This window comes from Musca autumnalis, unplaced genomic scaffold (genome assembly GCF_047663935.1).
Source record: "Musca autumnalis isolate F117 unplaced genomic scaffold, ASM4766393v1 scaffold_1, whole genome shotgun sequence".
Classification (NCBI taxonomy): Eukaryota; Metazoa; Arthropoda; class Insecta; order Diptera; family Muscidae; genus Musca; species Musca autumnalis.
The window spans coordinates 214704443-214715827 of record NW_027411644.1 but is presented as its reverse complement, the minus strand read 5'-3'; the positions used below and the strand labels follow the sequence as shown (position 1 = coordinate 214715827).

At 33.1% G+C, this 11385-nt stretch overlaps 1 long non-coding RNA gene across 1 annotated transcript in view; it reads right to left on the bottom strand.

Annotated features, from left to right (window-relative positions):
* Window positions 1-990: 990 nt before the first annotated feature.
* The window catches only part of LOC141389065 (uncharacterized), a 236239-nt gene continuing 225844 nt past the window's right edge, over window positions 991-11385 (bottom strand). Inside the window, exons 3-4 of the long non-coding RNA XR_012408979.1 lie at window positions 1119-1195; window positions 991-1059 (exon numbers count right to left, since the gene is read on the bottom strand). This is a non-coding gene — a long non-coding RNA (uncharacterized lncRNA). The remainder of the gene's footprint in view (window positions 1060-1118; window positions 1196-11385) is intronic.

The window sequence follows — 11385 nt, the reverse complement described above, 5'->3', positions numbered from 1 at the left end:
CTGAAATTTGGTCTACGTTGTCGTATACAACTTTCCATATAAAATGTTTCGGAATTGTTCCACGACTTCATATAGCCCATGTAGATCTGCCCCTCCAAATTTTCGCTATCTTGAAGATTTTGGCTCCAATATCCCACCGAAATTGTTTACATTGGGTATTTAGTCGCCGTTGGTGGCAGGTACAAGACATTTATATAAATACAAAACATCTCTTGCAAAAAATCAGACAGGTCCACGTTTTGGTATAGCCCCCATATTGACGTAGCCACCATTTAAGGTTTCTTGAAGATGTTAGTCATATTTTCTATCGAAAAATATTTTATGCATTTCGAGGGTCTTTATTAAAGGAAACAAAAGCTCAATTCGAAAAATTGTAAATATTTGTCCATGTTTTGGAAAGAACAACAATGTAGTCACATGATGATTCTTTTAAAGGCAGTGTTTATTAGCAGTTAAAATATTCTGTTCCTTTCCTTTTATAAGCGAAAGAAAAATTAATTGTTCCTATTTACTTTAATACACTTCGTGGTGGAGGGTACAAGAAATTCGGCCCGGCCGAAATTAACGTCGTTCTTACTTGTTTTTCTGATCGTTTTAGAAAGTTCATTTGAAAACGTAGCCATATGTGCAAATTTTTTACAAGGTTTTTATCACTCAATTGAAATACCTTAAATATATTGGCCACTGTTGATGTTTTGGGGTGAGATTCGACCGATTTTTGGAAATTCGAACTAAAGGGGTAGGTAGAGTACTTAAATGAAATTAAATATCAATTAACAATTAATTTTTCATACTCCACCACTTCCATTTCAAATATTGTTTATTCACCTTTCACATACGAAGTAGCGGATACTTTGCTAGTTGGTAAATAAACACTTGAAAATAAATATATAAAAACATTTATTTAATTTTTTAAATATTTAAATTACGAAACATGAAAATATCTAACTACAATTGTGTAAATATTTTATGTTGTTAATTAATGTAATTTTTCCCAAAGAAGCACCTTTAGCTGTGACTTTCCAAGTCTGCTGCTGGAGAAGCATAGGTAAGTCTGAACTAAAAAAACAAAGTCGTAATTATAAAAGGAACGCCAAGTAGTACAAAGAAATGTTTACCGATATTTTAAGTTCTCAACAATTTAGTTTGAAATTCTTATAAAGCTGAAGTCAGCAACTTGCTTAAAGGTTCAGTTCTGTAAAAAGAACAACAAAAAAAACATATTTTAATTATAAAATTATTTATATTTATATAAATATAAATTATAATTTATATAAATATTAATTATAAAGAAATTTGACTCATTTTTACTGACCAATATCGTTTTTTCATTAGTTCATAAATATAATTTTTATTCATGTAATTTAAATTTTTCGAAAAGCTTAAGTGACGATATTCATAAAATTGACTCGTCCAAAAGAAAGAACAGCGATTTCAATAAGAGCAACTTCAGTTGCAACAATATCTATGGTATACGCGATTTCCTACGATAAGGCATAACTGGACAAGCACATTTACAGGTTCCGTTGTCGTCCATGGACATACATACCTTCATATGTTTATGGGCTTTATAGTGCTTTAAAAGAAAACAGAGATGGAGGGAACTTAAATCAACCTACCATGCACGCCACGAAACCAAAAGCCTGTCTGCTATTTTACTTAATACAATCGGTAAGGAGAAGTCTTTTATCCAAGGATGTTCAAAAATAATTTTACTTTAAACTTTGTTTCAGTTATTAATAATAATTTATAGGAAATGTTCATTGGAAAGCTGCTGTAGAGAATAATTTATGCACACGTGTATGCGTCGCCTTCGTTTGCATGTAAATGTGTGAAACTCATAAACAGTAACAACCAACAACAACAAAATGAAGTTTTATCAGCAGGATATCTATCTTCCAAGGAAAAAGTTAACCACAATAATTGCAATTTTACAAGGCACATCCAACATTGTCTTTGGTAAAGGCACAGCGAGAAGGTTATCTTTAAAAAAATAATTGTTCGCAAAGAACTTTGTCTTCATTTCTTCATTAGTGTTAATTAGAATTGTTTCCGTTTAATTTAACACTCTTCATAAATTGTAAAGATTGTTATTATTATTTGTATTTTTAAGATAACATTATACACAAGTATTTGTAATGTGAACGTTGGGTTGGAATTAGTTGAAAGGCGATGATTTTTGTGAGAAGGCAATTGTGCAAATATTGAAACTAAATTGAAAAACGTTTTCAATTGTGATATAAATTACACGAATATATAGAAAAATACTTGATGCCAATGGTGTTGTTCGATTATAGGACACGGTGTGCCTTAACCAAATTTAAATGGAAGGTGCTTACACCTGGGAAGTTTGTGCAAATTCTGAAACTACAGTGGTCATAGATGAGAAATATCAAGAAGCAAAAAAAAATCGCCGGAGGGATTTTCAAAAAATCGCGATTTAAATTCACATTTTTAGGGGTTCTTTAGGTTTTCATGATTTTGCTTGGAAACCGCGAGCTCTATGTAAATGGGCCTAATAAAATGTTGTAGCTGTAAAAATTCTCCACAAGATTGTAGCTGTGAAAATTCTCCACAAGATTGACCTTTATGATATTTTCGTAGGTTTTACCGTTTTCGAGATATAGAAGTTCATATTGAGACAATGCACTGATATCATGCTCAGTGCGCCTTAACTAACTTTTGAAGAAACCGCTTACACATGGGAAGATTTCGCGGATTCTAAAACAGCAATGTTCATAGATAAGAAAAATAAAAAAACTGAAAAAAATCGCCGGAGGGATTTTTAAATAAATCGTGATCAAAATTCACAATATTAGGGGTTTTTTAGGTTTTCACGATTTTGCAAGGAAACCGCAAGTCGTATCGAAATGAATCTAAAGAAAATGTTGTAGCTGTGAAAATTCTCTATAAGACTGACCTTTAGTTTTTTCGTAAGTTTTACCAATTTGGAGATATAGAGGTTCAGTTCAAATTTTTAGGTTTTTATCTTAAGTCTTCAAGATTTAGCTTGGAAACCGCAAGTCATATCAAAATGGCACTAAAGAAAATGTTGAAGCTCTGAACATTCTCTACAAGATTGGATGATTTATTTTTTCGTAGGTTGTACCATTTTCAAGATATATAAGTTTATTTTGGGAAATTGCAGTACTGACATTGTTTTATAAAGAGGCGATGCAGTCAGTGTATTGTCTCAATTTGAGCTTCTATATCTTAAAAACGGTAAAACCTACGAAATTATCATACAGGTCAATCTTGTAGCGAATTTTCATTGCTACATCATTTTCTTTAGTCCCATTTCGATAGTATCTGCGGACCTGTAAAATCGTGAAAACCTAAAAAAACCCTAAAAATGTCAACTTGAATCGCGATTTATTTAAAAAGCGCTCCGGCGATTTTTTTTTGTTTTTTGATTTTTCTCATCTATTATCAGTGTAGTTTCAGAATCCGCAAAAACTTCCCAGGTGTAAGCACTTCCATTTAAAGTTGCCTCAAATACTCCATTTAGAGTATCGCCTCCTTATAAAACAATATCATGACATCAATTTCTCAACTTAAAATTATATATATCTCAAAAATGGTACAACCTAGGAAAAAATTACGAAAGCCAATTTTGTAGAGAATTTTCAGAGCTAAAAGATTCTCTCTAGTAGCATTTCGATAACACTTACCGTTTCAAGCAAATCGTGAATACCTAACAAAAAAGCTTAAAATGTGACCTGAACATCTATATATCTCAAAAATGTTAAATCCTTTGAACAAATCATAACGGTCAATCCTCTAGAGAGGAGTTTCTTTAACCCAATTTCGATAGGACTTGCGGTTTCGAAGCAAAATCGCAAAATCCTAAAATAAGCCTAAAAATGTGAATTTTGACCGCGATTAATTTCCAAAGATTTTTTCTTGTTTTTGGATTTTTCTCACCTATGAACATTTCTGTTTCAAAATCTGCAAAACCTTCCTAGGTATAAGCGGTTTTCACTTAAAGTTAGTTAAGGCGCACCATGTATAACATTGTTTTATAAAGTAGCGATACAGTCAATGCATTGTCCCAATTCGAAATTCGCTAAAAGTTACGAAATTATCTTAATAACGGTAAAACTTACCAAATTATCATGGAGGTCAATCTTGTAGAGAATTTTCATAGCTACAAGATTTTCTTTAGTCCCATTGCGGTTTCCAAGCAAAATCGTGAAATCTAAAAAAAAAAAAAATATGTCAACTTCAATCGCGATCTATTTAAAAAGCGCTTTTGGGATTTTTTGATTTTTGATTTTTCTCATCTATGAACATTGTAGTTTTAGAATCCGCAAATACTTCCCAGGTGTAAGCACCTTCCATTGAAAGTTGCTTCAAGAGCACCGTGTATCGGTTCTAGATGTTGTTAACCACTGAAAATCATAAATGTTTATATCCTCTACTAAAATCTACTAAATAAAAAATTCAGGCTCTATTCATTAGTAATGATGTTAATTTGTTGCAAACTACAAGAAAAATGGGAGAGATAAATTCCACCTCTCCGATTTCACGATTCACTAAAGCTCCATTATTTTTGCCTTTCAATGATTTATCATAAGAGTTCCTTTTGGTAATTAAATTATTTCATAAAGGTTGGTTGGCCTGGGGTCAGTACAGCGACGAAAAACATTGACCAATATTTGGTTTTTTGTGGAGATCGGCCGGTAAATATTTTACGATCGCCACAAAAGTAAGACTAATGGCCCGATTCGAAACAAAATCCGCTCGATGTACTTCCAATCTCAATAAATTGTGAAATTTTTGGTTTGATTGAAAACAAAAATGAATTAAATATTAAAAACAAGTAAGAAAAGTCTACAGTCGGACGGAGCCGACCATGGGATACCCTATACCACTATCCCCGGACAAACGCTCTTCTTTTCAATGATTGTGAAAATTTAATTATCAAATATCAGAGATGTAATGCATTATACTTATGACCAAAACCAAAAAGTTATCTAGCATGAAAAAAACATTTTTGTAATTTCACACAAAAGTTTCAGTCCATTTAACCCGCAAAGTATTATCTGATCTTCACGTTAGTTTGTACGCTTCTTCTTCATCATAAACTCAAATTTTGTTTAAAATTTTGCGGGTTATTATTTTGACCTACAGAGCCGCTACAAAATTGGTTAAAATTTTGTTTTTGGTCCATTTCATCCCCTGAACATTTCACGATCATCACCAAAAACTAATCAATTCTATTCTGGCCCGAACCCATGGCGAAATATATATGTCCTCGAGGAATTAAAATATCGACCAAAAATAAAATTTTTATATTTTTCATACAAAAGTAATGGTCCATTTCAGCCGCTAAAGAATATCAGATCAACATTTAAAATTGTAGGCATCTTTTTCGACTTATACTCTTACCCGGTGCAAAATGTCGTGACTATTGATGTATAATTGCGACTTATATCGAGTTTATTATTAAACTACAAACAAATAACGGAATATATTAGGCTGTTACTCTGTTATCTGATCATGCACACCAACATGATTGGCATCAATTGAAAGGTCAAGCGTTCCACTTTCAAGTATATCTCACTTGTCCGGAATGTCACTTCCAGGAATTAAGATATAAGCTGTATATTAAAATTTTTCACAATTTTCACACAAAAGTTTTGGTCCATTTAACCCTCTAAATATTATCCGATCGCCATCTCAAATTGCAAGCTTCTCCTTTGTGATGTACTCTTACCTTATTTAAAATTACGCGTTGATCGGACTATTATTGAGACCTACAGAGCCGCTACAAAATTGGATAAATATTATGTTTTTGGTCCATTTCACCCGCTAAATATTTCACGATCATCACCAATAAGAATAGGGATCTATTCTGATCTGAACCCGACATCCATACAAAATTTCGTGACGATCGGTCCATAATTACGGCCTGGAGCGTGTTTACAATTTATAATGGACGGACGGACGGACGGACTGACGGACGGACACACATCTCAAAATCGCTTTATCTCGTCGAGATATGAAGAATGGTATACCACATTGGGGGTCGCGGTGTTACATGAATTTTTACCAAAACAAACTTATAATACCCTTTTCCACATTGTGGTATAGGGTATAAAAAACAGTAATTTGATCGTTATTCGAACGAATTTGGTTTTGAATCCTCTTAGTGAAACTGGGGGTATATGTGTATATTACCTTTATTGAAGAAATAACATTTTCAACTATGAAGGCTAACATTTTCAACTATTCATATATTGGAATGGCTGGTTTTTTACAATATTTCTTAGCACATTAATAGATATAAAAGACTGCCTTTTTTAGGATGTTGTCTCTCTGTTGTTCCTTGAACAGAAACAAAGTGCCAATCAATGAAAACTTTTTACATTTTAAATAAAAAAATAAAACATAATTTTAACCTACAATGAATTTTCTCAAATGATGTGGTTGTGAATTAATAAACATTTCGTTATTTTGTTCTTTTTTGTGGCATAAAAATGTGTACGGAATTAAGAAGTTTTCTTATCATGCGCACATGTGGTGTTTACAACGTGACTTCGTTAGCGAAGGATTCTCTAATTATAGCTATTGGGTTTGAAACATGAGTATGAAATACATAAGTATTAGTGTGAAATTCAATGCCCGTCAAAGTGCATTTTCATTGACTGTTATATAATGCACATTAACCATAAACCAAAAGTCCACAGTAGAGCTGTTTCATTAAAAGTATGTGTCCTAAGATCGAGTTCCATACTAAACTAATATCGCGAAATTGTTGTAGAGGGGGAACTCGTTCTATAAAAGCCTAATTTCATGACATTATTTCAGTGAAACCACTTTGTTGTGGGCATAGGCTATGCAAATTATTTTCTTTATTTCTTAAAGTTGGCTATTTTTATACCCTCCACCATAGTATTGGAGTATATTAAGTTTGTTTTTCCGTTTGTAATGCATTAAAATAATCATTTGCGACCGTATTAAGGATATATATTATTGATCAGGGTGAACTTCTGAGTCAATCAATGTGGTAATCACTCTATCATCCACAAAAATGGAGATAGGACGCTGAAATTTTGGTAAGATGCGTCTCTTGTTTGCAGGCAAGTTCGATGATGGGCTATATCGGTCCACGTTTTGGTATAGCCCCCATATAAAGGGACCGCCTTTCCTAACCGACATTTTCTAACCGAATAAGCTATGATTTGATATTTAGAGTTCTCAGTGATCAACAAACTTATGTTTAAAAAATTATGGGCATAGGTCTATGTTTTGGTATAGCCCCGAAATAACGGTACCTCCCGATTTTCGATATTTGAGAATTTTATAACCGAACTAGCTGTAATTTGACATTTGACATTTGAGGTTCTTAGTGGTCACGAAACTTCTCCACCAAAACTCGTCAACATAGGTCCATGTTTTGGTATTGCCCCCATATAACGATACCTCCCTATTTTCGGTATTTTGAGGATTTTTTACAATTTTTAATCGAACTAGGTGCTATTTGACATTTGAGGTTCCCAGTGGCCACGAAACTACTCCACCAAAGCTCGTCAACATAGGTCTATCTTTTAGTATAGCCCCCATATAACGGTACCTCCCTATTTTCGGTATTTTGGGAATTTTAGCTACAATTTTTAACCGAACTACGAACTACGCAAAATTAAATGGACTCGATCATTTGAAATGCCCATGATATTAGCAATTTCACGCACTTTTATTCGTCGATCATTTAATACCATATCATGCACTTTGGCTACAATTTCTGTTGTTGTTGCTGTTTTTGGACGTCCACTACGTGCTTCGTCTTCAAAGCTTGTACGACCACGTTTAAATTCAGCAACCCAATTTTTTACTATTGAATATGAAGGAGCACTTTCACCTAACACATTTACCATATCATTACGAATTTCTTGTCTCGATAAACCTTTTTTATGTAAATATTTCTATATGAAGGAGTTGCCAGATCGAAACAAAATTTAACATGTGTTCATAACAGAGATGGAAGTTTCCAAAACACTTAACTTTTTTCTGTTTATGCCGCGCTTTTTGTGCTAGGCTAAGAAGTTTCTGAACTGCCCTCGTATCTGTAATTTGTTCTCAGTGGCCACTAAACTTCTCCACCAAAATCGTTAACATAGGTCCACGTTTTGGTATAGCCCCTATGTAACTGTATCTCCCTATTTTCGGTATTTTGAGGATTTAAGCTACTATTTTTAACCGAAATAGCTGTACTTTGGCTTTTGAGGTTCTCAATGGCGACCATTTTTTAGTCATGGGAAGAACGCTATTTCTTTTAGTGACAATCTGTTCATGTTGTTGTATTAAGTCTTCGTTTGGGGTATAAACATTTCGATATGAAATTTGTAGGTATGTTTCCATGGCTTCATATAGCCCCCATAGAACGGTACCTCCCGATTTTCGGTATTTTGAAGGTTGTAGCCACAATAATCCACAAAAATGGCTGAAATGTTGTATTTAGTCTTCATTTGGGGTTTACAATTTTACATAGGAAATTTGTCAGTATAGGACCACGCCTTCATAGAGCCGCTACCTCCCGATTTTCGGTAGTTTGAAGGTTGTGGTCACAATAATCCACCGAAATGAGTCTAAAAACTTTCCACCACAAATTTGTCGATATAGATCGAGGTTTTGATATAGCCTCCATAGAACGGTTCCTTCTGAATTTCGGTGTTTTGAAGGTTAGGTACATGGTTTCACTGAAATTACTGAAATTTGGTATTTGGTCTTCTTCATAAACAAAAGGAAACTAAATGTTCAATTTTAATTCAATGTTACTCGTGGTGGAGGGTATAACAACTTCGGCCCGGCCAAACTTAACACCATTCTTACTTGTTTTTTTTTAATATATATATGAAGAAAAGACAAAATTTTTTAGTTTTCCATAAAAAAAAATTTAAAAAATTTTTTTTAAGCTACATGAAAGATTTTTGGTGCATAGATTGGGAAAAAAATCCCATTCTTAAATCTGTTCGAGATACTAATTTTGGTTGTTGCGCGCAAAAGTTATGGCGGTTTCAATTCTGATAAAAAGAAAAAAATCTTTAAAAGACTCGAATCATTAAACTGAGAAACTCTCTTAATTAGGGGCTCTCTACATACTATATGTTTACTGAGGTCCCATAACTTTAGTGAAAAAGTTGTAAATTTTCGCGGAAATTAGGAAAGCATTCAAAACAATTGGTAGCTTACAACTTGTTTTAATAAAATTCAAGCTGTTTATGCATCTGAAAAATATATAAAAAATATGTACGTAATCTAAACATCGCGAAGATTCAAATGAAATCAAAACTATACAAATCCGTTTAGTGGTTTTCATATTATAGCGAAAAGAAAAAAATATATTGAGGAAATTTATAAAATTTTTGTAAGAGAAAATATTTATTAAAATTTATTTTGTGAGTTAGTTGAACAGAGTGTAAGAAAAATAGGTCGGAGTTTTTCTTCTATTTTAGTTAAATAAATCACATTTTTTATTCTAATCACTTCTCGATAACACGCTAACATCTAGCAGAAGATATGGATATCTTTCAAATAAATGTTGGGTTCCTTTAAATGGGGTATAATCTTCAAATAAAATTGTATCGGGTAATGTTCATTTTGAAGTGCGTGTAAATCGCGAAATCCTCAAAATCACTTGATGCGCATGCGGTTTACCAATACAGCGAATTCTTCTCTTTTAATTTGCACACATTTGCCAGGATTTACTTTGGCCGCTAAGATGTAGCATCGTCTGCAGTTTAGTGTGCAACAAACTGTATAACGCTTATATATTGCACAAAGTGCATACACTTTTTATGCGCATCCGATTTCACTATCAACCGTGAAAAAATACATCGATCTAAACATATTTCAATAAAATCCATCAAGAACCGTGAATGTAGCATCACGCAGTATTTTTTGGATAAATCGGATACAGCTCCCACGCCACTAAATTTTTCAAACCGCTGTTTTCGCACAAACGCGAGTGATGATTCACTTTCTTCATTGAAATGGAAACGATCCACATAAAACGCGAATTAGTCAGCGATATTTTGAAAAACATTTTTCGCAAATTTTTAAATTTTTGCAGTAGCCATTTCCGCCGTTCTAGTAGATGGATTTTTATGATCTGTGATTCATATGATCCGGATCTTCGAAAAACTAAAATATCGCGGGGTACCAGCACACTCAAAACAATATTGTAAATACTGTACCCAAAAAATAGGTTTTTTAGAAAAAATATCACACTAAATTTTGGCCTTTGGCAGTAGATTACTCTGCTGCTGTGTGGGCTACATACTCAATATACATATCAGATTATGCGAAATCGCGAGTTCGTTAATCCTATAATTGGTTTTTCGAAATATCCGAATGCGTGTCCCAGTTACATAAAAAATACAAAAAACACCTGAAATCCGGCTTCAAAATGTCAGCATCCATAAAAGGTGGATGCAGTGGAAATTTTGGAAAGTGATACATTAGAAGTGTAATCTTCATTTTGTATTCTCCTACTTTTACTTTGGACAGATGTCCGTCATTTGAATGGTTTAATCAGAAATCGAATAGCAATGTAAAAAACCTGTTTCGCTTCAACGTGTTTTCCCTATGTTTTTTCCTTTACGCGGTCGTAACTACCACGTAAATTAATTTTTTTTGCTAAATTTTTGAGCTTTGTACAAAAACATCTAAATTAATCCAGCAATAGTCATAGTTATTGGTAAACTACAATAGTTCGCGTATTATAATAGTGCAAACCTTGGCTTCATGGAAACTAAAAAATTTTGACTTTTCCTCATATGTTATTTATTGGTTGTTCGAATACACAGAATATACAAAAACATAGTTTCTGAGCCAAAACAGGGTAAATGTCAAAAATGAACATGAAAATGCGGCAAAATCGATTAGTTGCTAATGGGTGTAGTACCTTAAATTTTTTGAGCGATATTTTTGCAGAACATTTCGAAGCTGAAAAACGTCCGAAGATCAACTCGCGGCGGATCTGTCCTTCGGGATTCTTAATATATTCACCAAGGGCTTTCATCCCCAGATTTTTCACCTCCATTTTGTGTCACAGTGTTATTCTGATTTGTTAAAAATATTTTAGGTATGTCAAATATTATATTATTTTAGTTTTGTAAACTATAATATTATTATTTATTTATATTTATTATTATTTATTTTATTTATATTTATTTCAAAAAAAAAAAAAAAACTACAACATTCGATATCTAGGAAATGACAACGTGGATATTTAGGAAAAAGATCAAGACAGACGTATAGAACACATATGCACGATGAAATTAATATTTGTTCCACAAACAGTCCATAAGGGACAAGGGACACTTCTCTCAATACTCGTAAGTGTACCCCGATTCATATTGTCTTAATGATATGGAACCT